Source organism: Epinephelus lanceolatus, chromosome 21, assembly GCF_041903045.1.
Source record: "Epinephelus lanceolatus isolate andai-2023 chromosome 21, ASM4190304v1, whole genome shotgun sequence".
Taxonomy (NCBI): domain Eukaryota; kingdom Metazoa; phylum Chordata; class Actinopteri; order Perciformes; family Serranidae; genus Epinephelus; species Epinephelus lanceolatus.
This window is the reverse complement of record NC_135754.1, coordinates 39,776,710-39,782,709: the sequence shown is the minus strand read 5'-3', so window position 1 is coordinate 39,782,709 and position 6,000 is coordinate 39,776,710. Positions and strand designations below refer to the sequence as shown.

The 6,000-nt window shown below is 43.0% G+C and overlaps 1 protein-coding gene across 7 annotated transcripts in view; it reads left to right on the top strand.

Annotated features, from left to right (window-relative positions):
- Positions 1 to 1,074: 1,074 nt before the first annotated feature.
- jakmip3 (Janus kinase and microtubule interacting protein 3) overlaps positions 1,075 to 6,000 on the top strand; it is a 53,495-nt gene continuing 48,569 nt past the window's right edge. For 6 of the 7 annotated variants that reach the window (XM_078163228.1, XM_078163227.1, XM_078163224.1 and 3 more), the window contains exon 1: positions 1,076 to 1,411. The gene's annotated coding sequence lies outside the window, so the exon portion shown is untranslated. Of the gene's footprint in view, positions 1,412 to 6,000 lie in introns of all 7 variants that reach the window. The other variant, XM_078163225.1, reaches the window with a different exon arrangement.

Sequence of the window (6,000 nt, the reverse complement as noted above, 5' to 3'; positions counted from 1 at the left end):
CATGGAGACAGTTCAGTGTCCTCGGGATGAGACACGGAGACAGTTCAGTGTCCTTGGGATGAGACACGGAGACGGTTCAGTGTCCTCGGGATGAGACACAGAGACGGTTCAGTATTTCCCAGGATGAGACACGGAGACAGTTCAGTGTTTCCCAGGATGAGACACGGAGACAGTTCAGTGTCCTCGGGATGAGACACAGAGACAGTTCAGTGTTTCCCAGGATGAGACACGGAGACAGTTCAGTGTCCTCGGGGTGAGACACGGAGACGGTTCAGTGTCCTTGGGATGAGACACGGAGATGGTTCAGTGTCCTCGGGATGAGACACAGAGACAGTTCAGTGTTTCCCAGGATGAGACACGGAGACGGTCCAGTGTCCTCGGGATGAGACACGGAGACGGTCCAGTGTCCTCGGGATGAGACACGGAGACAGTTCAGTGTCCTCTGGATGAGACACAGAGACGGTTCAGTGTCCTCGGGATGAGACACAGAGACGGTTCAGTGTCCTCGGGATGAGACACAGAGACGGTTCAGTGTCCTTGGGATTAGACACGGAGTCGGTTCAGTGTCCTCGGGATGAGACACAGAGACGGTTCAGTGTCCTTGGGATTAGACACGGAGTCGGTTCAGTGTCCTCGGGATGAGACACAGAGACGGTTTAGTTTCCTCAGGATGAGACACAGAGACGGTCCAGTGTCCTCGGGATGAGACACAGAGATGGTTCAGTGTCCTTGGGATGAGACATGGAGATGGTGATGATGGTGATGGTGATGATGATGATGAAGATGATGATGATGATGATGATGATGATGAAGCTCTTTAACAACAGTAACATGCAGATAGAAGATGAAGACATCCACCTGAGACAGACTGAGACACTATGTGAGACACAGCTGATTATTATCAGTGTCTGTGGTCAGGGCTTCAGAGACATGAGGATGATGGTGTGACGATGATGATGATGATGATGAGTGTCCAGCAGAGGGAGACAGAGCTCAGCTGGTTTAGCTCTGTGTCTCACTGAAGGATGCTGGGAAGAGGAGGAGGAGGAGGATGAGGATGACGCCAGCAGAGGCTGCAGAGATGCTAACAGCATCGACACACAAACACACACTGACATGAGCTAACTGCTAACAGAGACAGACAGAGACAGACAGAGACAGAGGGACAGACAGAGAGACAGACAGAGACAGAGGGACAGACAGGGGGACAGACAGGCTAGAGGGAGGCTGATGCCGACAGCACACACAGAAACACACACACATTAAGCTGCAGTGAAGCTAGCTACTAGTTAGCATGCTCAGGTTAGGAAGCTAACCTACTGACACACACACACACACACACACACATGCACACACACAAGCACGCACACACACAAACAGCAATGCAGTGTCCGAGGCTTCCTATTGGACGGTGAGTAATCTACATCTTTTCATGTGTGTGTGTTCAGTTAGGCCTTAACTGTCAGTGTGTGTGTGTGTGTGTCTGTGTCTGTGTGTGTCTGTTTCTGTGTCTTGTGTCTGCGTGTTGATGGTGTTGCCACAGAAACAGTCATGTTGTGCTGCTGTGCAGTGTGTCAGTTGCTGTGGCAGCGTCATGTCACCTGTCAGAGGTTCACCTGTCCTGCATCAGTTTTATCAGGAGGCGTGTCCACAGAGGGCAACTACTGCAACTACTGTTACTGCAACTACCGCTGCAACTACTGTTACTGCAACTACTGTTACTACAACTACTGTGACTGCAACTACTGTTACTACAACTACTGTGACTGCAACTACTGTTACTGCAACTACCGCTGCAACTACTGTTACTGCAACTACTGTTACTACAACTACTGTGACTGCAACTGCTATTACTGCAACTACTGTTGCTTTAACTGCTATTAGCCTACTGCAACTGCTATTACTGCAACTACTGTTACTACAACTACTGTTACTGCAACTATGGTTACTGCAACTACCGCTGCAACTACTGTTACTGCAACTACTGTTACTTTAACTGCTATTAGCCTACTGCAACTGCTATTACTGCAACTACCACTGCAACTACTGTTACTACAACTACTGTTACTGCAACTACCACTGCAACTACTGTTACTGCAACTACTGTTACTGCAACTACTATTACTGCAACTACCGCTGCAACTGCTGTTACTGCAACTACTGTTACTGCAACTGCTATTACTGCAACTACTGTTACTGCAACTACTGTTACTTCAACTGCTATTACTGCAACTACTGTTACTGCAACTACTGTTACTGCAACCACTGTTACTGCAACTACTGTTACTGCAACTACTGCTGCAACTGCTGTTACTGCAACTGCTGTTACTACAACTACTGTTACTGCAAATACCGCTGCAACTACTGTTACTGCAACTACTGTTACGTCAACTGCTATTACTGCAACTACTGTTACTACAACTACTGTTACTGCAACTACCGCTGCAACTACTGTTACTGCAACTACTGTTACTGCAACTACTGTGACTGCAACTGCTATTACTGCAACTACATTGCTGCAACTACTGTTACTTTAACTGCTATTAGCCTACTGCAACTGCTATTACTGCAACTACTGTTACTACAACTACTGTTACTGCAACTACAGTTACTGCAACTACCGCTGCAACTACTGTTACTGCAACTACTGTTACTTTAACTGCTATTAGCCTACTGCAACTGCTATTACTGCAACTACCACTGCAACTACTGTTACTACAACTACTGTTACTGCAACTACCACTGTAACTACTGTTACTGCAACTACTGTTACTGCAACTGCTATTACTGCAACTACCGCTGCAACTGCTGTTACTGCAACTACTGTTACTGCAACTACTGTTACTACAACTACTGTTACTGCAACTACTGTTACTGCAAGTACTGTTACTGCAACTGCTATTACTGCAACTACTGTTACTGCAACTACTGTTACTTCAACTTCTATTACTGCAACTACTGTTACTGCAACCACTGTTACTGCAACTACTGCTGCAACTGCTGTTACTGCAACTGCTGTTACTACAACTACTGTTACTGCAAATACCGCTGCAACTACTGTTACTGCAACTACTGTTACTTCAACTGCTATTACTGCAACTCCTGTTACTGCAACTACTGTTACTTTAACTGCTATTAGCCTACTGCAACTGCTATTACCGCAACTACTGTTACTGCAACTACCGCTGCAACTGCTGTTACTGCAACTACTGTTACTGCAACTGCTGTTACTGCAACTACTGTTACTGCAACTACCGCTGCAACTGCTGTTACTGCAACTACTGTTACTACAACTACTGTTACTTCAATTGCTATTTCTGCAACTACTGTTACTGCAACTACTGTTACTTCACCTGCTATTAGCCTACTGCAACTGCTATTACTGCAACTACTGTTACTGCAACTACTGTTACTACAACTGCTATTACTGCAACTACTGTTACTGCAACTACTGTTACTTCAACTGCTATTACTGCAACTACTGTTACTGCAACTAGCTACTGTTACTGCAACTACTGTTACTGCAACTAATTACTTCAACTGCTAAAACTGCAACTACTGTTACTGCAACTAGCTACTGGTACTGCAACTACTGTTACGTCAACTGCTGAAACTGCAACTACTGTTACTGCAACTAGCTACTGTTACTGCAACTACTGTTACTGCAATTACTATTACTACTGCAACTACTGTTACTGCAACTAGCTACTGTTACAACTACTGTTACTGCAATTACTATTACTACTGCAATTACTGTTACTGCAACTACCTACTGTTACTGCAACTGCTATTACTGCAACTACTGTTACTTAAACTGCTATTACTGCAACTACTGTTACTGCAACTAGCTACTGTTACTGCAACTACTGTTACTGCAACTAATTACTTCAACTGCTAAACCTGCAACTACTGTTACTGCAACTAGCTACTGTTACTGCAACTACTGTTACTGCAATTACTATTACTACTGCAACTACTGTTACTGCAACTAGCTACTGTTACTGCAACTACTGTTACTGCAACTAATTACTTCAACTGCTAAACCTGCAACTACTGTTACTGCAACTAGCTACTGTTACTGCAACTACTGTTACTGCAATTACTATTACTACTGCAACTACTGTTACTGCAACTAGCTACTGTTACTGCAACTACTGTTACGTCAACTGCTGAAACTGCAACTACTGTTACTGCAACTAGCTACTGTTACAACAACTACTGTTACTGCAATTACTATTACTACTGCAACTACTGTTACTGCAACTACTGTTACTTGAACTAGCTACTGTTACTGCAACTAGCTACTGTTACAACTACTGTTACTGCAACTAGCTACTGTTACTGCAACTACTGTTACTGCAACTAGCTACTGTTACAACAACTACTGTTACTGCAATTACTATTACTACTGCAACTACTGTTACTGCAACTACTGTTACTTCAACTAGCTACTGTTACTGCAACTAGCTATTGTTACTACAACTACTGTTACTGCAATTACTATTACTACTGCGACTACTGTTACTGCAACTAGCTACTGTTACTGCAACTACTGTTACTGCAACTAGCTACTGTTACTACAACTACTGTTACTGCAATTACTATTACTACTGCAACTACTGTTACTGCAACTAGCTACTGTTACTGCAACTGCTGTTACTTCAACTGCTAAAACTGCAACTACTGTTACTGCAACTGCCATTACTGCAACTACTGTTACTTCAACTGCTAAAACTGCAACTACTGTTACTGCAGCTAGCTACTGTTACTGCAACTACTGTTACTGCAATTACTATTACTACTGCAACTACTGTTACTGCAACTAGCTACTGTTACTTCAACTACTGTTACTCCAACTGCTAAAACTGCAACTACTGTTACTGCGACTAGCTACTGTTACTGTAACTACTGTTACTGCAATTACTATTACTACTGCAACTACTGTTACTGCAACTACCTACTGTTACTGCAATTACTATTACTACTGCAACTACTGTTACTGCGACTAGCTACTGTTACTGCAACTACTGTTACTTCAACTGCTAAAACTGCAACTACTGTTACTGCAGCTAGCTACTGTTACTGCAACTACTGTTACTGCAATTACTATTACTACTGCAACTACTGTTACTGCAACTAGCTACTGTTACTTCAACTACTGTTACTTCAACTGCTAAAACTGCAACTACTGTTACTGCGACTAGCTACTGTTACTGTAACTACTGTTACTGCAATTACTATTACTACTGCAACTACTGTTACTGCAACTACCTACTGTTACTGCAATTACTATTACTACTGCAACTACTGTTACTGCGACTAGCTACTGTTACTGCAACTACTGTTACGTCAACTGCTAAAACTGCAACTACTGTTACTGCAACTAGCTACTGTTACTGCAACTACTGTTACTGCAATTACTATTACTACTGCAACTACTGTTACTGCAACTACTACTGCAACTACTGTTACTGCAATTACTATTACTACTGCAACTACTGTTACTGCAACTACTACTGCAACTACTGTTACTGCAACTACCGTTGCTGCAATTACTGTTACTGCAACTACTATTACTACTGCAACTGTTATTGCAACTACTATTACTACTGCAACTACTGTTACTGCAACTACTGTTGCTGCAACTACTGTTACTGCAACTACTATTACTACTGCAACTACTGTTACTGCAACTACTGTTGCTGCAACTACTGTTACTGCAACTACTATTACTACTGCAACTACTGTTACTGCAACTACCACTGCAACTACTGTTACTGCAGCTACTGTTACTGCAACTACCACTGCAACTACTGTTACTGCAACTACTATTACTACTGCAACTACTGTTACTGCAACTACTGATACTGCTGAGGCACCTCAACACACTAACACTGCTCCTGACACTGTCAGTACTATTAATTGTAGTGTTGCATTCTACTCATAGTGTTGTTGTTGTTGTTGTTGTTATTGTACTCATAGTGGTGGTGTTGTTGTTGT